This window comes from Chlorocebus sabaeus, chromosome 6 (assembly GCF_047675955.1).
Source record: "Chlorocebus sabaeus isolate Y175 chromosome 6, mChlSab1.0.hap1, whole genome shotgun sequence".
Lineage (NCBI taxonomy): Eukaryota > Metazoa > Chordata > Mammalia > Primates > Cercopithecidae > Chlorocebus > Chlorocebus sabaeus.
The window spans coordinates 57,524,133-57,544,903 of record NC_132909.1 but is presented as its reverse complement, the minus strand read 5'-3'; the positions used below and the strand labels follow the sequence as shown (position 1 = coordinate 57,544,903).

The 20,771-nt window shown below is 55.2% G+C and overlaps 1 protein-coding gene across 2 annotated transcripts in view; it reads left to right on the top strand.

Annotated features, from left to right (window-relative positions):
- The window catches only part of PTPRS (protein tyrosine phosphatase receptor type S), a 136,457-nt gene that overhangs the window by 31,608 nt on the left and 84,078 nt on the right, over positions 1–20,771 (top strand). Inside the window, exon 1 of one of the 2 annotated variants that reach the window (XM_037994384.2) lies at positions 16,363–16,498. The exons of the other annotated variant lie outside the window; for it this stretch is intronic. The gene's annotated coding sequence lies outside the window, so the exon portion shown is untranslated. Of the gene's footprint in view, positions 1–16,362; positions 16,499–20,771 lie in introns of those variants that run through there. 2 annotated transcript variants of the gene reach the window in all.

Genomic DNA, 20,771 nt, shown 5'->3' with positions numbered 1-20,771 from the left:
GTTGAGATGAGTCAAGAACGACTCCCAGGCCTCAGTCCTGAACGTCGGTAAAGACGGAGAAGATGAGCTGAGGTGGCTAAGATGGTGAGAGAGGCAGGCATGGAAACGCCCCCATTAGCAGGACACCTGCCGAGGTTCCCGGGAGGCGGTGGGCTGGCTCTCCCTGGAGACATGGAGTTGGCAACCAACTCCTGACTTAACCCATGGGGGGGTTTTCAGGTGCTGCAAGCAAGCCAGTGGCCCTAGGGCAAGGTACATCCTATCCTCAGCCTCAGTTTCCCCATCTGAGAAAAATAAGACACAACAAAACGAGTTAATATGCGTCGAGCACTTAGAGAGTGGCCTGTGTAGACAGGGCCCTGGGAGGGGCTGTGGGCTACGCACTTGGGATTGGATGGGGCTAGAGGTTAGGACAGGAGGGGAAGGTCTAATTTGCAGATCAGGGGGCTGAAGCCCAGAGAGGTTAAGGCACTCGCCCAAGGTCACACAGCACGTGGCACAGGCTCAACCCCACTAAGGGGCCCACACACTCTGCTCACCACCAGAGCCAGCCAAACCCCCCTCCCTTCTTCTCTCTCCACCCCCGGAGCTGCCAGCTCCAGTTTTTGGTGGTTTCCAGGCTCCCCTTAGTTCCTACTCGGCACTCACCTCCCACCTCAGCACACTCTGAGCCCAGGACCCAGTGCCAGGCAGGCTGGAGGGCCAGGGGGGGGTCTTGGTGAGCATCCTCCACTTTTACACCCAGGGTTCCTTTTGCCTCCCCCCAACCCCGTACCCCACCCGTGCTCCTGCTAATGAAGGGAGAGGAACGGGAGGGAGCAAGTGAAATTATATACACACGAACATACAAAAATTAGTTTAGGATCCGGGCCAAAAACCACTTGCGCTTGGCCAGGCATTGTGGGTAATTCATTGCTGATTACCATAAAAGCCATAGCCTGGCTGACAGGCGGCTGCGGGGCTTTTGTTTAAGATTCTGATGAATATATAATCTCTCCCCCTGCCTGGAGCCCACGGTTCCCCTACCCCCCAAGGCTGCCAGGTCCCTGCCCACCCTGCTCCCTTCGCCCACTGCTGAACCTGAGTCTGCAGGTTCCCCGAGGGGCTGGCAGCCACCTCTGCCCCATGGAGTCTGTCCCTGAGACTGCGTCGGTGAAGCTTGGCTTGGCACTCGATGCTCACCACCAGCCACAACTAGCCCAGGCCTTGCACTGTGGCTGCTGCCCTGGGCCTGATTCCCTCTCTTTCATGTGGATGTCCTGGGCTTCAGCTGTTTGCTTGGCCCCATGCTGGGGCTGGGGACACTATAGTGACTTATGCAGATAGAATCCTTGCCCTTAAGGAGTCTGGGGGGACGATGGATGATTAGACGGGCATTTATCCGTAGTTAAAGAGTTCCCATCTCCTGCCCAGGAGATGTAAATTAAAACAAGATATCATTTCTCGCCCATCCATGTAGCAAAACTGTTTGAAGTGTGGTGTTATCCAGGGTGGCAGTGTCGAGGGGAACCAGGGCCTCCGGGCACGGCTGTCAAGAGATGAAATCGGCATCTCTGTGACACCATGTCTTTTATTTTTAATGTATTGTTCTGGCCAGATAATGCATATACATGGGATACAATTGAGAATGCAGAGAAAAATGCATGGTGGAGAATCTCTACCTGCCGCTCCCGGACCCCCTCCCCTGTCTCCTTCCCCAGTAGCAGTCTCTTCCCAGAACAGGGGTCAGTAGTTTTTCCATAAAGGGCCACCTTGTAAATCTTTCCAGCTTTGCCGGCTGGACAATCTCTGTCTACTACTCGACTCCACCATTGGAGCGTGAAAGCAGCCATAGATAAATACATAAACTGGTGGGCGTGGCTATGTGCCAATAAAGCTTTATTTATAAAAACAAACGGTGGGCCGGATTTGGCCCCCAATGTGGCGATGATAAAAATGGGCTCCGTCTACGCACCATGGTATAGTCGCCCTGAGCCGAATGTGGCTATTGAGTGTTTGAAATGTGTCCAGTGCAACCGAGGAACTGAATTTTAAATTTTATTCCATTTTATTCCATGTAAATTTAAACAGCCACATACAGCTTGTGGCTACCGTTTTGAAGAGCGCAGTTTATCTAGAAATCTTCTGTGAACATTTAGTAGGCGGCTGGATTTATATTCCTTTGTTTAACCAAATGGCAGCATCTTTTACATGCTGTTCTGTACCTTGTTTTTCCCCCCCCCCCAACTTAAAAATGTAGTATCTTAAAAGTAATTTTATAATTGTACATCTGGTATTCTCATTCCTTTTCACAGCTGTGATACTGATCTCATAACACTAAGAGATACTAATCTCTGATCATTTATTGACCCCTTGTACTGTTATTTTTATTTATTCATTCATTTATTTGTGTATATTTTTGAGATGGAGTTTCGCTTTTATTGCCCAGGCTACAGTGCAATGGCATGATCTCAGCTCACTATAGCCTCCGCCTCCTGGGTTCAAGCAGTTCTCCTGCCTCAGCATCCTGAGGAGCTGGGATTACAGGTGCCGGCCACCGCACCTGGCTAATTTTTTTGTATTTTTAGTAGAGACAGAGTTTCGCCATGTTGACCAGGCTGGTCTCGAACTCTTGACCTCAGATGATCTTCCCGGCCCTTGTACTGTTATTTACTTAGCCAGTCTCCTATTGATAGATGTTTCGGTTGCTTTAAATCTTTTGCTGTGAGGACTTTCTCCACATGATACAGGAAAGTATCTGCCAGGTAGATTTCTAGAGGTGGTGTTATCAGGCCTAAAGAGAATGTATAAACTTAACTTTGGAAGATAATAGCCAGTGGTCTCCTTGGGGACTATTAGGACCTACTCATTTCCGACTGTGTAGGAGGGGAACCTGCTTGTTTAGAACAAGCTGTAACCCGACCTTCCACCCCAGCTGCCCTTCTCTGGACACCAGTGAGAGACAAAAATCCTTCCCCAAGGGGACCTGGGAGATGTCAGTATGGAGATTCACCATGGCATTGAGTGAGATGGGAAAAAATGTAGGTGACCAAAGTATCCACAGGGAATTGAGTGATACATGGCACAGCCTTGTCATGGAAGATCATACCACAGGCAAGAAGAGGCCTGGGCTGTGTGCTCAGTAGTTACAAGTTGTGTGAGGAACCGCCATGAAACAAACAGAATGATATCATTTTCACATACAAAAAAAAAAAAAAAATCACCCTGGGCCAGGTGTGGTAGCTCATGCCTGTAATCCTGGCACTTCGGGAGGCCAAGGTGGCCGGATCATTTGAGGTCAGGAGTGTGAAACCAGCCTGGCCAATGTGGTGAAACCTCGTCTCTACTAAAAATACAAAAATCAGCCGGGCATGGTGGTGCACACCTGTAATCCCAGCTACTCGGGAGGCTGAGGCAGGAGAATTGGTGGAACCCGGGAGGTGGAGGCTGTAGTGAGCCGAGAACACGCCGCTGCACTCCAGCCTGAGTGACAGAGTGAGACTCCATCTCAAAAAAAGAAAAAACAAAAACAACGACCTCGTATGCTAGAGTTACCTTTGGTCAATAACTACGTGAGGAAAACACATAAAGGTAGATGCGAATGGCAGAGGTTGCTTCTAGGAGAGCATCAGAGGGACTGTCCCTTCCTCCTTTCCTCAAGTATTTGTGCCTCCTGTGTTGCTGGTTCTCTCTGTTCCAGGCATGAGGAATTTGCCTTTAAAAAAAATATTTATTTATTTATTTATTTATTTGAGATGGGATCTCACTCTGTCACCCAGGCTGGAGTGCAGTGGCAGGATCATTGCTCATTACAGCTTCAAACTCCTGGGCTCAAGCTGTCCGACCACTTCAGCCTCCCAGAGTGCCAGGATTACAGGCATGAGCCACCATGTCCAGCTTCTAGGCACAAGGATTTTTTTTTTTTTTTTTTTTTTTTTTTTTGAGACAGGGTCTCACTCTCTGTCACCCAGGCTGGAGTGCAGTGGCGCTGTCATAGCTCACTGCAGCCTCAACTTCCAAGGCTGAGGTCATCCTCCTGCTTCAGCCTCCAGAGTAGCTACAACCACAGGCATGCCCCACCCTGCCTGGCTAATTTTTGTGGGTTTTTTTGTAGAGACAGGGTCTCGTTGTATTGCCCAGGTTGGTCTTCAACTCCTGGCCTCAAGTGGTTCTCCTTCCTCAGCCTCCCAAAATGCGGGAATCACAGGCATGAGCCACCATGCTCGGCAAATAATAGCAGTTTTGAGGAGATGTAGTGTGCCTAGATGGTGGGAAAAGCCCGGAATAATAGCTGGTGAGCTCACTGAGCACCTTCTGTATGCCCAGCTCAGTTCTGAGTGCTTTGCCCCTGCTAAGTGCTTGATAGGGGTTTTTATGTCTTGGGGAGATGGGGTTGGTTCTAGATCCTAACACCTGTTCAGGGAGACCACCTTATCCTACCCGGGACCTGAGAGCTTGGGGAGCCACCTAGAGAGGTCATGCCCTCACCTGAGCTCTGGGGGGCTGTGGGAAGTTCTGCCACCCCCCACCAGCAGCCCCCTATGTCCCTCAGTTGCCTCTCATGTGGGATAGGACCTGGCCCAGGGTCCCCACCCTCTCCTTTTCTGTTTTGTTCAGGGCTAATGAGGTTTTCTCTTCTGCACCTCTCTTGCCTCCAGACCTTGGCTTATGCTGTTCCGTTTACCTGGGACACCCTTCCTGCTCCCCAACATCCCTGCGCCAGCCCAGCGCGATTTCTGCCATCCTTCTCATCTTAGACCTCACCTCTTCCTGAAAGCCTTGTGACATCCCCCATTACAGCCCTGACCTCTTTTTGTTTTTTGTTTTTAGAGACAGAGTCTGCCTGTCACCCAGACTGGAGTGCAGTGGTGTGATCTCGGCTCACTGCAACCTCCACCTCCCGGGTTCAAGCGATTCTCTTGCCTTAGCCTCCTGAGTAGCCAGGACTACAGGCATGCGCCACCACACCTGGCTAATTTTGTATTTTTATTTTGTTTTTTTGAGGTAGAGTTTCTTTCTTTTCACCCAGGCTAGAGTACAATGATGTGATCTCGGCTCACTGCAACCTCTACCTCCCAGATTCAAGTAATCCTCCTGCCTCAGCTTCCCAAGTAGCTGGGATTACAGGTACCTGCCACCATGTCTGGCTAATTTTTTTGTATTTTTAGTAGAGATGGGGTTTCGCCATGTTGGCCAGGCTGGTCTTGAACTCCTGACCTCAAGTGATCCGCCTGCCTCGACCTCCCACTCAAAGTGCTGGGATTATAGGAGTGAGCCACCACGCCCAGCCCACGGCCCTGATGTTTGTTGTTGTTGTTTGTTTCCAAGACGGAGTCTTGCTCTGTTGTGCAGGCTGGAAGGCAGTGGCGCAGTCTCGGCTCACTGCAGTCTTGGCGCAATCTTGGCTCACTGCAGTCTTGGCGCAGTCTCGGCTCACTGCAATCTCCACCGCCTGGGTTCAAGCGATTCTCCTGCCTCAGCCTCCCAAGTAGCTGGGACTACAGGCACCCGTCACCATGCCCGGCTATTTTTGTTTTTGTTTAGAGACGGGGTCTTGCTCTGTCACCCAGGCTGGAGTGCAGTGGCGCCACCCCAGCTCACTGCAAGCTCCACCTCCCAGATTCATGCCATTCTCCTGCCTCAGCCTCCCGAGTAGCGGGGACTACAGGTGCCCACCACCACGCCCAGCTAATTTTTTGTATTTTTAGCAGAGACGGGGTTTCACCATGTTAGCCAGGATGGTCTCGATCTCCTGACCTCGTGATCCACCTGCCTCGGCCTCCAAAGTGCTGGGATTACAGACGTGAGCCAACGCAGTTTTTGTGTTTTTTTTTTTTTTTAATTTATTTTTATTTTTAGTAGAGATGGGGATTTTACCATGTTGGCCAGGCTGGTCTGAAACTCCTGACCTTGTGATCTGCCTGCCTCGGCCTCCCAATGTGTTGGGATTACAGGCGTGAGCCACCACGCCTGGCCAAGACCTGACCTTTAACTTCCAGGGCCCCCTGTCTGCCTCACACAGTCGTTTTGCGTCCTTAGTACTCAGCCCAGAGCCTGGTATACAGTAGGTGCCTTATAAATGCTGGAGGGGTGCTGAGAGACAAATCATTACCAGGTGTGACAGTTTTTCATTCCTCAAACGCTGACATGGCATGGAGGGCCATGGCCTCCGTGCTTCTGTTTATTTTATTGTTATTATTATTTTTTGAGACAGAGTCTCGCTCTGTCACCCAGGCTGGAGTGCAGTGGTGTGATTTTGACTCACAGCAACCTCTGTCTTCCGGGTTCAAGCGATTCTCCTGTCTCAGCCTCCCGAGTAGCTGGGATTACAGGCGCGCACCACCACACCCGATTAATTTTTTGTATTTTTAGTAGAGACGGGGTTTCACCATGTTGGCCAGGCTGGTCTCGAACTACTGACCTCAAGTGATCCACCTGCCTTGGTCTCCCAAAGTGCTGGGATTACAGGCGTGAGCCACTGCGGCCTGCACTCCTGTTACTCCTCAAATCCCACCCCTGCTCACTCACTCTGCCCTCTTTCCACACCAGCCCCCCTCTTTATCCAGCACTTCGTGTGTTCATCCTCACCTCAGGGCCTTTGCACGTGGTGTGTCCTCTGCCCCTGGCTTTCCATGGCTGTCCCCGTCTGTCACTGTCTCCCCAGAACAGAAACCCTTCGAGGTTATCTGCCTTGATCTCTACTGTGTCCCCAGCATTCAAGGCAGCCCTAGCACACAGTAGGTGCTGGAGTTTCAACTGTCACCAAAACCAAATCCCATCCTTGTGCAGGGGACCCAGAGGAATTAGGAGCTACACCGAGCCCTGCCTTGGGGACCTCCGTGGTTTGTGCCTCGGTTTCCTTGATCTTTAGAGACTTTGAACCCACAAAAATCAGCCCCAGGCACCCAAGAGCCCATTTTCCCTGGTGCTTAGATGGGGAAACTGAGTCTTAGAGAGTGGCAAGGACTTGTTCAGGTCCACACAGCTCCCTCAGGAAGAGAACCTGGGCTTCCTGCCTCTCGTGAGCCGTGGTTTTTGAAGTCAGGAACGCACCCCTAGGATGGGGCTGTTTGGGGGTGGCCTCTGGAGGAGGCATCCGGCAGCCTAGAGCTGCACACACCAGCAATGACTCCCTTTCAGTTCCTAACACGTCAGGGAGGAAAGCCCAGGGAGATTCAGGGTGAGCTCAAACATTAACACCTGCCAATTTCTTTGTAACAAAATCCCATCCGCTGCTGGTGTTCGCAACAGTATCCAGTGGCCATGGGATAACTGGGTACTATTTTCATTGTAACAATGTTTCTGGTGACTTGCAAGGCAGGGCAGAATCTTCTGGGTCTTCCTTAGAGATACACAATACTGTTGAATTAGTTTCTAAAGTCAATTGGTTTAAGGAAAAGGCGGGAGGCAGTGGCATGAAAGTTGTTTCTAAACAGGGCTTCGCTCTGTCGCCCAAGCTGGTATTCAGTGGCGGGATCTTAGTTTACCTGCAGCCTCAAACTCCTGGTCACAAGCAATCCTCCTGCCTCAGCCTCCCAAGTAGTTGGCAGTACAGACACATACCGCCATGCCCAGCTAATTTTTAATTTTTTTTTTAGAGACGGGGGTCTCACTTTGTTCCCTAGATTGATGTTAAAGTTCTGGCTCAAGCAATCCTCCCACCTTGGCCTCCCAAGGCTGGCCATGCCCAGCCTACATGAATGATTAAATGGGGGGCCGAGTGTGGTGGCTCACACCTCTAATCCTAGCATTTCAGGGGACCAAGTCAAGGCAGATCACTTGAGGTCAGGAGTTCAAGACTAGCCTGTCCAACATGGTGAAACTCCATCTCTACTAAAAATACAATAATTAGCCGGGTGTGGTGGTGTGTACCTGTAATCCCAGCTACTCAGGAGGCTGGAAGTGGGAGAATCGCTTGAACCTAGGAAGCGGAGGTTGCAGTGAGCCGAGATTGCCCCACTACACTCCAGCCTGAGCGACAGAGTGAGATTCCATCCATGCATCCATCAATCAATCAGTGGGGGGTGTTGGGACATGGCAGAGTCATGAGCAAGGAGGGGAGGATTGGGGGGAGACCGTGATCACCCTCCCTGGGGACTGGTGGGTGCAGAGCGGGAGGATGTGCTTGAGCAAGAGACCCGCAGGCATCTTGCAGAGTGGATGTGGCCAGATCCATTAAATGCACTTGCGGCCAGGCACAGTGGCTCACGCGTGTAATCCCGGCACTTTGGGAGGCTGAAACAGGCAGATCACCTGAGGTCAGGAGTTCAAGACCAGCCTGACCAATATGGTGAAACCCTGTCTCTACTAGAAATACAAAAAATAGTTGCGTGTGGTGGTGGGCACCTATAATCCCAGCTAATCGGGAGGCTGAGGCAGGAGAATCGATTGAACCTGGGAGCCAGAGGTTGCAGTGAGCTGAGATCACGCCTCTGTACTCCAGCCTGGGTGACAGAGCGGACTCTATCTAAAAAAAAGGAAAAAAAAAGCAGCAACAACTTTAATGCACTCAACGCTGGCTCAAGGTGGGAGACGGTGGGTCTGGCAGGGGCCCAGGCTGGCAATGGGACCTGGCAGGGGGACCAGCCATTCTGTCCCTCCCCCTGTCCCTCACTTTTGGCTGAGTCAGCACGTTGGCACTGCGAAGCTGACTCTGGCTGTGGCATGGAAGCCTTTTCCAAGTTTCTGCCTTTGGGGCTAGAGCAGGAGCTCCCAGAGGATGCTTCGCTGGCCAGCCAGGGAGATCCAGGTTCAAAGCCCAGCAGTGTGGTTTTTGCTTTCTGGTTTTCCGTGTCCCCATGTTGGAAATGTGGAGTTTGGATATCCTAACGTGGCTGCCCGGGGAGTGAGAGTGGACAGGGGACTGTGGCTGCAGACGGTACCTGCTGATCTCTGTGCCATTGGTCAGCACCTCCGGCCTCTGCAAGGCCTCTGAGCCATTGATGTCTTCACTCTTTCATCTCTGTATATTTTTATGGTAATTTTTTTGTTACATATATTTTGCCACCTTTTTTTTTTTTTGAGACGGAGTCTCACTCTGTCATCCAGGCTGGAGTGCAATGGGACAATCTCCACTTACTGCAACCTCTGCCTCCTGGGCTCAAGCAATCCTCCTACCTCAGCCTCTCAACTAGCTGGGATTGCAGGCATGCACCACTATGCCCAGCTAATTTTGGTATTTTTTTGTTGAGATGGGGTCTCCCTATGTTGCCCAGGCTGATCTCAAACACCTGGGCTCAAGTCATCTGTCCACCTCGGCCTCCCAAAGTGTTGGGATTACAGGCGTAAGCCACCACACCCGGCTCACTTCTTCATTTAGAAAGCATTTATTGAGCACATACTATGTACTCAACCCTGGTGATGACCAAGACTGGCCTGGCCCCATTCTCCCTGGCAGAACTGGCCGCAGAACAATCTGCAGTGATGGAAGTGTGCTATGTGGGTTTCAGTAGTCTGGAAATGTGGCTGGTGTGACTTGAGAAGCACAATTTTAAAGTTTACTTCATTTTTCTTTTCTGTTTTTGTCTTAACAGAGTCTCACTCTGTTGCCCAGGCTGTAGTTCTATGGCATGGTCTCAGCTCGCTGCAATGTCCACCTCCTGGGTTCTAGCAATTCTTGTGCCTCAGCCTTCCAGTTAGCTAAGACTACAGGTGTGCACCACCACACCCAGCTAATTTTTGTGTTTTTAGTAGAGATGGGGTTTTGTCATGTTGCCCAGGCTGGTCTTAAACTCCTGGCATCAAGCAATTCACCCACTTTGGCCTCCCAAAGCGCTGGGATTACAGGTGTGAGCCACCGTGCCCAGTCGCTAATGATTCTTGTATTTGATAACTCAGACCCAGACAGTGAGTAAAGAGAGAGAATTTCAGGTGACGGTAAGATAAAGGGTGATGGGTGCTGCTTGAGTGAGGTAGTCAGCCAGGGCGCTTCTGAGGAGGTGATCCTTGAGGGAGAATGGAAGGGTGAGAAGGAAAGTGACATGAAAATATAGAGGAACAGTGTTCCAGGCAGAGGCATAGCCTGTGCAAAGGCCCTGGGGCAGGACCGCACTTGGGGTGCTGGAGGAACAGCGAGGAAGCACATGTAGCTGGAGCAGAGTGAGTGAGGGGGAGAGAGGGAGGAATAGAAGGCAGGGAGGGGATGGGCAGGTTGTACAGGCCCTTGTGGGCCACCAGGAAGACTTGGGCTTTGCCCCTGAGGGAGGTGGGAGCCATGGAGGGCTGTGGGCAGAGGAGGGACGGGACCTGACTCAGGTGCTCACCGGCACCATGTAGTGGGTGCTGTGGGGAGGACAGACTGTGGAGGGCGAGGGTGGGAGGCTGGTGACCAGGGCAGAGGTGACTGCTGGTCCAAGCAGGCAATAATCCAGCTGGATGGGTTGGGAAGGGAATATGGAGAAAGATGGACAAAGTGAGTAGAAATTAAGGAGGGAAACGTGAGAGTATTTCCAAACAAATAGCATATGGGGTGAGGGAGGAAGAGCATTGAGGGCCAGCTTCCAGGTTCTAGCCTGAGCCCCTGGAAGGACGTAGCTGCCGTCAGCAGAGTTGGGGAAGACAGGGGAGGAATGGCTTTGCTGGATCCAGCCACGCCTGAAGGTGTCTCAAATTTTCCAGGAAGGGGAAGGTAACCTGGCTTGCGGGGGTGGACGGGTAAAAAAGGCAGACATGGAGCTGGGGTGTGCCTGCGGTGGGCATCATGCCCGCTGCGGTGTGGCTGGCGGGTAGACCCGGCGCCAGGGCTGTGATGTGAACGTGGGTGAGGCAGGCTTCTGGCTGATTGGCACCCGCCCATGCCCCGGGTCACAAATGCTGTGCTGGGTAGGAGGCGGGAGCCTTGGGCATGGGCAAGACCAGGGCAGGGAAACCGAGAGGAAGCTGCCCGACCAGTTTCTCTCTGGCTCTCGCAGCCAAGAGTACAGAGTTTGTACCTAAATGAAATGTCTGGGGCTTTTGGTGCCAAATATGAAGGAGGTGGGACAGATAGGCTGGGGGAGGGGGTCCTGCCCCGGTGTGCCAAGGGTGTGGTTTTTTCTGAGGGGCCCCCGTCAGGAAAGGTTTAAAAGGCTTGAGAACAAAGTCACCCCTGCTTTGGAAGTTTCTTCAGGAGATGAAGGGACACAGCTGTGTCTAAGGATGTCCCTCACAGTGTTGTTTATAAGGGACATAATGGGATAAGTGGGATAATTGGGATAATGGGATAATTGATTAAATTCTGTGAGCTGGACACTGGAATGTGGTCTCCTGATGGTGATCCCCATTGAACGAAAGAAAAGCATCCATTTGTATGCATAGAAGAAAGACTGGAAGGAGGCTGGGCATGGTGGCTCACGGCTGTAATCCCAACACTTTGGGAGGCCGAGGCTGGCAGATCATGAGGTCAGGAGTTCGAGACCAGTCTGGCCAACATAGTGAAACCCTGTCTCTACTAAAAATACACAAAAAATTAGCTGGGCATGGTGGTGTGCACCTGTAATCCCAGCTACTCAGGAGGCTGAGGCAGGAGAATTGCGTGAACCTGGGAGGCAGAGGTTGCAGGGAGCTGAGATCGTGCCACTGCACTCCAGCCTGGGCAACAGAATAAGACTCTGTCTCAAAAAAAAAAAAAAAGACTGGAAGGAAATGGTTAGCCTCAGGGCCATTGTATTTGCTGTTCCTCCTGTCTGGAACTCTGTTCCCATAGGTGTTTGTATGTCTGATTTGCTCTCTTCCTCCAGGTCTAAATGCAATTGTCACCAATTCTAAGAGGTTCCCTCAGGGATCCCCCAGTTTTTGGAGCCTTGCAGTGTGGTTTATTTGTTATTGGCATCTCTTAGCACTGCCAGGCCTTGCATTATAGACAGTGTTTGTTTTTCTCTGTGGGTGTCCATCCCCCCAACTTATCTGTGTCCCCCCAACAAGGGCAGGAGCACTGGTTCCATTGTGCTCACCACTGTGTCCTCAGCACAGCACACAGTAGGTGCTCAATACATGTACAGGGAAAGAATGAATGAGAACGGCCTCATGAAACAGTTTCTCTCTAGGCGAGGGATGGATTGTGGGTAACTTTTATTTTCTTCTTTATGCTGATTTTACCTAATTTTCTGCTGCACGCGCCTATTTTATAATTAGAAGAAAAGTTATTTTGAAAAAAATTACCCCCCAACGTCCCAGCTGTGGGAGCTGACGTGATCCAGCCCCGTGTTCCTCCCCAAGGGCAGCCGCCTCCTGGGTGTATACAGAGGACATATCAATGGAATGTTTTTGGAGGGGCTGCAGGGGTCAGCCCTCAAGGGCACAGGGTAGGCGGGGCAATCAGAGAGGGCTTCCTGGAGGTGGCCACCCTTAACCTTTAGGGTGCTCAGGCCAAAAACCCGGAAGTCATCCTTGAGTCCCCTCTTTTATGTACATCCCCGAACGAGTCATTTAGAAAATTCCATTGGGTCTGCCTAGAATGTGCCCTTCTCTCCCATCTTTTACCCACTCCAGCCCCATCATTGCCTACCTTGACCCCAGCCTAGTCATCCCCCACAGTCTGCCCTCCCCACAGCAACTGAGGATATCTGTGAGTACCTGAGTCAGGGCCCATCCTTCCTCTACCCACAGCCTTCCATGGCTCCCACCTTCCTCAGGGTCAAAGCCCAATTCCTCCCGGAGGCCTCTGAGGCCCTGCGAATCCTGTCCCATTCCCTCCCTCCCCTCCCTTCCTGTTTGTCTCCCCCTCCTCACTCTGCTCCAGCCACACGGGCCTCTTTGCCATTCTTCCAACACACCAGGTGTGGTGCTGCCCCAGGGCCTTTGCATGGGCTGAGCTCTCTGTCTGGAATCCTCTTTCATTTTCTCTCACCTCCTTCTGGTCTTTATTTATCTCACCTCCTTCTGGTCTTTATTCGTGTGTCACCTCCCCTCTCTCCTATCCTGTATTTATTTTATTTTACATTTTTTTAGAGACGGAATCTTGCTCTGTCACCCAGGCTGGAGTGCAGTGGCACCATCATAGCTCACTGCAGCCTCAACTTCCTGGCCTCAAGCGATGCTCCCGCCTCAGCCTCTCAAGTAGCTGGGACCACGGGCATGCACCACCAGGCCCAGCTAATTTTTTTATTTTTTTGAGACGGAGTCTCGCTCTGTTGCCCAGGCTGGAGTACAGTGGCCAGATCTCTGCTCACTGCAAGCTCCGTCTCCTGGGTTCACACCATTCTCCTGCCTCAGCCTCCCGAGCAGCTGGGACTACAGGCACCTGCCACCTCGTCTGGCTAGTTTTTTTTGTATTTTTTAGTAGAGACGGGTTTCACCATATTAGCCAGGATGGTCTCGATCTCCTGACCTCGTGATCCGCCCGTCTCAGCCTCCCAAAGTGCTGAGATTACAGGCTTGAGCCACCTTGCCTGGCCCCAGCTAATTTTTTTAAGTTTTTGTAGAGATGATGGGCTGTATTGCCCAGGCTGGTCTCAAACTCCTGGCCTCAGGCGATCCTCCCGCCTCATCCTACAACCCCCAACCCAATCATCTTCAGAGCCCTTACCACCATCTGACCCACAGTGGATTTTATTTCTGTTGTTTCTCACGTGTCACCCTCAACAGAGCGTCCGCACCCTGAGGGCAGACATCTTTATCAGTCTTCGTCACTGTGTATCTAGAATTGTGCCTGGCATAGGTGCTTGGAAATGTTTGTTTAGAAAAGGGTAGGCAGGGCTTAACCTTGTTACAGGCTCATGTCTGTAATCCCAGCCCTTTGGTAGGCTGAGGCAGGAGGAACACTTGAGTCTAGGAGTTCGAGACCAGCCTGGGGAACTTGGGGAGGTCCCATGTCTACAAAAAAAAATCCAAAAATTAACCAGACATGGTGGCGCGTGCCTGTAGTCCAAGCTACTCAGGAGGCTGAGGTGGGAAGATCACTTGAGCCCGGGAGGTTGAGGCTACAGTGAGCCATGATGGTGCCACCGCACTCCAGCCTGAGCAACAGAGTGAGACCCTGTCTTGAAAAAGGGTGGGCGAAGATGCCTGCTTTATGACAAGGGCACACGGTGTGGCTTTTGGAGGTGAATAAGGTTGGAGGGGCTCTCCTGGGTGAGGCTGGGCCTGATTGTGCAAATGTTTGCTGAGCACCTCCTTTGTACCATGGACCTGTGCTAGGTGCTGGGGACACTGGGCGACCGAGACAAACCCTGCTCTGTCCACTGAGGTCACAGTCTGCTGGGAGAGGCAGACCCGGGACTAGGCGCATTTAGGGCTCTGTGCTGATGGGGCCACCCAGCCAAGGGGGAGGGCACCTGGCCCAACTTCCTCAGCCCCTCAGGGGCAGCTATGTCCCCTGCCAACTGCGGTCACCACTGTGGAATAGGAGCAAGAGTCTGTCTCCACAGAGACATGGGCAAGAGGCCCAGAGAGGGCAGGACTGGCTGGGAAGGGGCTGGCAGGAGCCAGGCCCGTCTGTCGCAGGTCAAACAGCCCTGAGCCTCCTGACAGTGTGGATTCACTGAACGCCTGCCTGTTCAGCGCTTGACTTATGTGGCAGATGGGGAAACCGTCAGCCTGAGAGGTACGGGTCTTTTCTTGACACACGGGGCATCCCTGGATTCAAGCTCGAGTCTGTCTCAGCCCCTGCCTTGCCGCAGATGCAAACAAGGTGCCTACCCTGCTCCTGAGGGCCCACTGTGTGCCCAGCCGAGTTGGGGAGGTCATGCTGGTTGCTCCTATGCCTTCATTGACACAGGGCACCTCCTAGGTGCCTCTGGTGGTGCTGGGGCACCAGGCCGCCGCCTCCATGAAGCACCTACTGTGTACCTCGCTGAGGGTGGCGCTGCGTGGGATGGGAGGCGTCAAGGCATCCTGTGTTTATTTCCTACTGTGTGCTTTGTGTCAAAGGGGCAGGCAGGGAGCCTGTGTGCAGACACTCACAGACCACCTACTGTGTGCATGGTGCTTTGTGGACTAGGCCACCTAGTGCTGGAGGTGGGGTGGGGGGATTCCATGCTCCATTTTGCAGAGGGGGGAAACTGAAGCATGGTAAGGGAAAGGGGCAGTGTGGGATCCCCCAGCGAGGGAGGCATTGATTCGATGTTTGAGGGAGGTGGGAGCCACCCACTGGGGTAGCAGTGGGAGGGCATGGACGGGAGCGGAGTTGTCTCTACTGGGCTCTCACAGCCGCCTGTGTGTCTCCCATCAAAGCCCACATCCTTTGCCCCACTGAGTAATGGCTTCTAGAGAGTGGGGCCGTCTGTCTCCAGGATGGCCCTGTCCCTAGATAAACCCAAGGGACTTGAAATTATTCGTGATGTACCCTCAGTTCCGGGGCCCCAGGCCTCCAGCAGCACTGTGGTGAGAGCTCCGCCTCTGGACCCAAACCCTAGTTCCAATCCCTGCTCTTCCTGGCTGTGGGCAGCTGTCTCTCCTTCTTGGCTCCGTTCTTTGCAGAATGCGGGTGATGATGGGCCTGCCTCCTAGAGCCGTGGCCGGTGGCCTGAGGAAGCACAGCTGATGATAGCTGAGAGCTCAGGACATCCCGTTGGCGTTGGCGTTCGGGCGTCGTCCTCAGCGCGGATGCTGGGAAGAGAGGCGTTTTCACCAGGGATGGGAACAGACGCGGGAGCCCTTGGGTCTCCATCCCAGCCCCTGCCTCCCGCCCCGTGCCCGAGACCCTCAGGTCCCGCTGGGCTTCTGCATTCCGGGCCTCTCCAGTGGAGTTTTCAAACCCGCACCCTGGGCGCAGCGCGGCCTCGGATTGGGCGCCCGGACAGGTCTGCCCCTCCCTCTCCCTCCTCCTCTCCCTCTGCTCCAGTGTCGCGGGCCTGGCACGGCGGCCCCATCTGTTTCCAATCTGGCCCTGCGCTCTCCGCCCCCTCCTCAGGCTTGTGGCGAGGGTGGGGGGCCTCTGCCACGGTGCTCCCCCATTCATTCCCCTGGACCCCCAGCGGGAGGGAAGCCTCTGCACCCGAGCCCCTCCCCTACTCTGGTCTAGGAGGGGAAAGAGGGGACGCCTCCCCCTACCCACTGCTGGGCCTCAGGTCCCACCCAGACTGGGAGGGGAACTCTGCCCCTTCTCCGACCTCCTGTATTTGGGTGTGTTTGGGGAGCCCTCCGCCGCCCCGTCCGGCATCCAGCCTCCTCATCCGTTGCCATGGCCACGATCAGAGCTGTGGAAGCGGGGAGCAGGGTAGAGGCTCCCAGTGGGACCAGGCTTCGGGAGGGAGGGGTCTTGGGTCATGCCCTCCCTGGGGCGCCCCTTCTCTCAATGCTGCACGGACCCCCGCGGAGGCTCTCTGCGCCTCCAGATGGGGCTCCCCTCTGGTCCCCCCGCCCCACTTCCGGCCGGGGCCCATCCCTGCCCCCCCATCCCTCTCCCCGGGGCCGTCCCCTGCAGCCCCGCCCCCTGCAGCCCCGCCCCTTGCCCCGCCCCCAGGCCGAGCTCCCCAGGCCGAGGCCTCTCCCGAGTCTTCGCTGCGCGCCGCGCTCCGGGCGGACCAAGGGACGCGGGGACCGGCTGCGGCGGGCCCTGTGGAGGCCTCGCGGGGCCCGGGCCCGATCTCCGAGCCGCGGGGTGAGTGCGCCCGGGACCCCCTTCCATCCTGAGGCCCGGGCCGCGCCAGGCTTTGTCCCTTTCCTCGCTCCCGCTCCGTGCTCCGAGACGGGGGACGCGGGGGTCCCCCCAGCCTAGCACAGGCCTGACCGGGCTGGCTGCCCTCCAGGGACAATCGGGGCCTGCTGCTGCCTGGCGCCCCCCCATTCAGGCCCGTCGCTTGCACTTTGGAAAACTCCAGACCGTTATGCTCCGCAGGGTCCCCTCCCCCGCCTGGCCCCCAGCCCGACCTCCTCCCCCCACCCCTTCTCCTCCCCCACCTCCCGGGGGCGGAGCCAGGCGCGGGGCAGCTTTCGCTGCCAGCCCGGGGGAGCTCTGATTGGGGACTTCGCAGAAGGCAGAGGAGGCAACAGGACCGCAGAGGGGGCAGGTAGCGGTGGGGGGTGCATGGCAGGAATTCCTGCTCTTAGCCAACCCCGAAAATCACAAAAGTTTACTTCCATCCATTTGTTTCAGCTCCCCTTGGGCCTGGGGACCCCACGTTGCCTCTGTGCTTTGTTGGGGGGCTTTAAGAAACTGGGGGGCTTGGCCTCAGGGAGGGGCCTGTGGTGGTGTCTTCTGGGATGGTCAGGGCAGCTCGTACCTTTCCGTTACCCATTCCCGTCCCTGGGCTCTAAGCCGTTCCAGGCCGCGAGTCCTGAGCTGATGGAGTTTGGTGACCCTCCCCAAGGGGCTTCCTGCAGACCCCAGGCTGGCGTCAACCCCAAACCCTGTCTGCTCCTTCCAGAGCCTCACCCCCACCCTTTAAATCTCAGCCAGACCCCATAGGGTGGGTGTGAGGCTGTCCCCGTCTTGGCCTCTATTGCCTGGGGTGGTCTCTGTCTATGGTCTCAGTTTCCACCTCTGAAACCCAGGTGACCCCAGAGATGATGTGGATAAAGTGCCAGGTGGAGCTGGGTATGCAGCAGCCATCCAGTGCACGCAGCGGCTTTGCCACGTTCCTGGGGTGGGAAGAGGGCTTCCATCCAGAGGGTTGACAGACCCACAGTGGGAGCACAGCTGTGATGGGGTAGCGCAGAATGGGTCTTGATCCAACCTGAGGCATCCAGGAGGGCTTCCTGAAGGAGGTGACAGCTCAGCTGAGACCTGAGGATGAGTGTGAGGGCTGAGATTTGATGGGGATATGGAAGGGTGTGCTGGGTGGAAGGAACAGTGCGTGTAAATAGCCAGGGGCCACAAGTGGGGGGATCAAGGTGGCATGGGAAGCCTGGCATGGGTGGTTGTGGCGTGACGGGGTCAGTAGAGGCCGGGCTGGCAGCTCTGGAGGCTGAGGTAGCAGTCTGAGTTTTAATGCGTGTTGATGGGAGCCATGGTGGTTTTACAGCAGAGGAAAACAGGGCTTAGCTTGGAGTGGAGGCATCTCGTGGCTGCAGCTTACAGGATGAGCTGACTGTGACCGTGGGCCAGCTGGGGAAGGGTGTGCCAGGTGAGGGACCTGCATGGGAAGAGGCTCAGAGGCCTGAGGCAGTGTATTCTGAGAACTGCAGGAGCTTTTGGGAAGAGTGGGTAGGGAAGAGATGGATGCAGTCACATCAAGAAGGGGCCAGAACGCCGAGCACAGGAGCTGGGAGCCACCGTGGGTGTGTGAGCAGAAGCAGGGGTGCCCCCAGATCTTGGCGTCTCAAGTTGTTCCATGAAACCAGCATGGGGGACACACTGATGGGGCGATTTTGGCAGCCTGGGCGCCTAGGGGGCATGGACCCTGAGCTTGATTGAGAACCAGGCTCTGGCCTCAAATTCTAACCCAGCCCAGCCCCCTTCTCCATGCAGGACGCTTGGTGAGCCTCGGTTTCCTAATCCGTTAAACAGCAGGAAACACAGAGAACATCTAATGGGGCTCAGCACCCCAGGGGCACCCAGTAGACTTTAATGATTTCCCTCTCCAGGGCTGGGCCTGGTTCCCTGTCTGCCCCACCCTTCCACTCCTGGCCACCAGGACCCCTGGGGACAGTGCCCTGAGCTGTCACATCTTCCCAATACAATCAATAGTCAATTAAAGCCAGGTCCCCCGTCTTCAGTTCCAGGAAGGGCCAGTCCCACCCAGCCCCTCCCTGAGCCCGTTTCCTGATAGAGAGATAATGGTGACCTGGGAGGGACAGTGGCTTGGCCAGAGCTGACTTGAGCCCACCAGTGGCCACAGAGCCTGGGCTTGCCGCCCAAGGGGGCCCTCGCTGCCTGTCCCTGCTTGAGTGGACGTGGGAGTGACCCAGGTCCAGGGAGGCTGGAGGCCAGGGTCCAGTTCTGGAAATGACATTCCAGGCGGTGGCATGGGAGAGATGTGGGTGGGCAGTGGATGTGAAGGTGGAGATGCTGTGCAGGGTTAGGGTCTTTTCCCTGAGTCCCACTGCTGGCGTCACCAGCCTTGGCTTCTCCTGCCCTGGGGTCATGGGATGGCCCCTGAGGGTTAGAATTAGGCCCCCAGACTCCCGCCCCAGGATAGGACAGGGTAGACTCTACAGCCGGAGCCTCCTCTGGCCCGAGGAGCCCCCGCCTCGTGCGGGTGACAGAGCCTGTTTGCTGCCTGGCCTGGGTCATAATCACCCCTTTATGCTCCCTGGACCGCGTGGGCACGCAAAGCCGGCTCCCAGATCGCGTGACCATGCCCTGGCGCCTGGTTGGAATGGGTGCCCACTCGCCCCCCATTAGCACCGCGGGGGAGTCTCCAGAGGCGGCCAGCAGACTCTACCAGGCCCAGAGAGAGTTGTCCAGAGATCCCACAGTGGCTAGGGAAAGACAGTCACAAGATTAAACATGGGCTCTAGACCCGAGTCCCACCCCAGCTGAGGGCCTTGGCTGAGTCCCTGTTCTTCCATGAGCCTCAGTTTCCTCATCTGTCAAAGGCAAGTGCCTGCCTCCGACCAGCTGCCACGAGCTAGTGGTGGGCAGCCTAGCCCCCGAAAGCCAGGCGGGGTGGGCAGAGACCCTCCCTGAGCCCCATGCGGGTTCAAGGTCCAGCAGTCCCTCCTTTCCCTTCTCCCTAGCCCTGGCGCAGCCTCACTGGCCACCATGGGCTGCCATGCTTTTCCTGACAGCCGTGTCATTTCCTGGGAGCTTGCAGATGACTGCACCTGACTTAGTTTCCCTTGCTTGGCAGTGGCAAGGCTGGTGGCCCAGGCTGCCTTGTTGCAAGAGGGCATGGTGGAGGGTTGACCTGGCACCAACCTGACTGTGTCCCTCCCTGCCCAGGGCCACATAGGGCTCCTGGCTGTCCTGTGGGTCTAGTCTATGTGCACCTCTCTGTCCTCATCTCTCCCCCTCTCCCTCCTAGGACCTCTCGGTGCTGCCCCCTTGCCCTTCCTCATGCTGTTCCTAGTGCACAGACACCCTTGCCCCTAATTCCCATTCACCTTTTGGTCCTCACCCAATATTAAATCCAGGAATGGCCCATGCAAAGGCCCGGGGGTAGGACTGGACTACACTTGGGGTGTTGGAGGAACAGCAAGGAGGCCATGCGGCTGGAGCAGAAGGAGGAAGGGGAGAGAAGGAGGAGGGGAGAGCAGGGAGGGGATGGGGCAGGTCGTGCAGAACCTGGTGGGCCTCAGGAAGGCCTTGGGCTTTGACCCTGAGGCAGGTGGAAGCCGTGGAGGGCTGTGGGCAGAGGAAGGACAGGCCCTGACTCAGGTGCTGCCAGATGCTTTCTGCTTTCTGTGGGTGGAACAAACCGAGGGCGAGGGCGGGAGCTGGGAGACCAGGGTGGAGGTGACGATGTCCATCCAGGCCGGTGACAGTGGGGCTGGAAGAAGTGGAGGCAGAAGAATGAGTAAGAAGTGGGCAGTTTGGGGAGATTCTGAAGGCAGAGCTGATGGGACTTCGGGATCTTCTCTCCCAAGTCCTCGCAGAGGACCCCACACCTGGGGTTTTCGTGGAAGCAGGAGTCAGTAGGACGGTCGTGGGTGTGCAGGGTCCTATCTCCATCATGGGAGGTTCCCCTAGGGAGGATTGGCACCTAAGGGACCCTGGAATGTTTTGTCTTTTGCAGCGGTAGTGTCTGAACCCCACTCCCTGGGCCCCTCCCACCACCCTGTTCCTGAGGCATCACCCGTGCCTCAAATGCCCCTGTTGCTATAGCCCCTCGTCCCCGCCCCTGACAGGCTGGAGTGGTGGATCTAGGGGGAGTCCATGGCCAGGCCCTGCCTGCCTGTGCCTGGCTCAGCCTTGTCCTGCCCAGACATCAGGGAGGTATGGGCCCAACATGGCCTCTGCCGTGGGAACCAGGGTGTAATTAGGGCTGCCC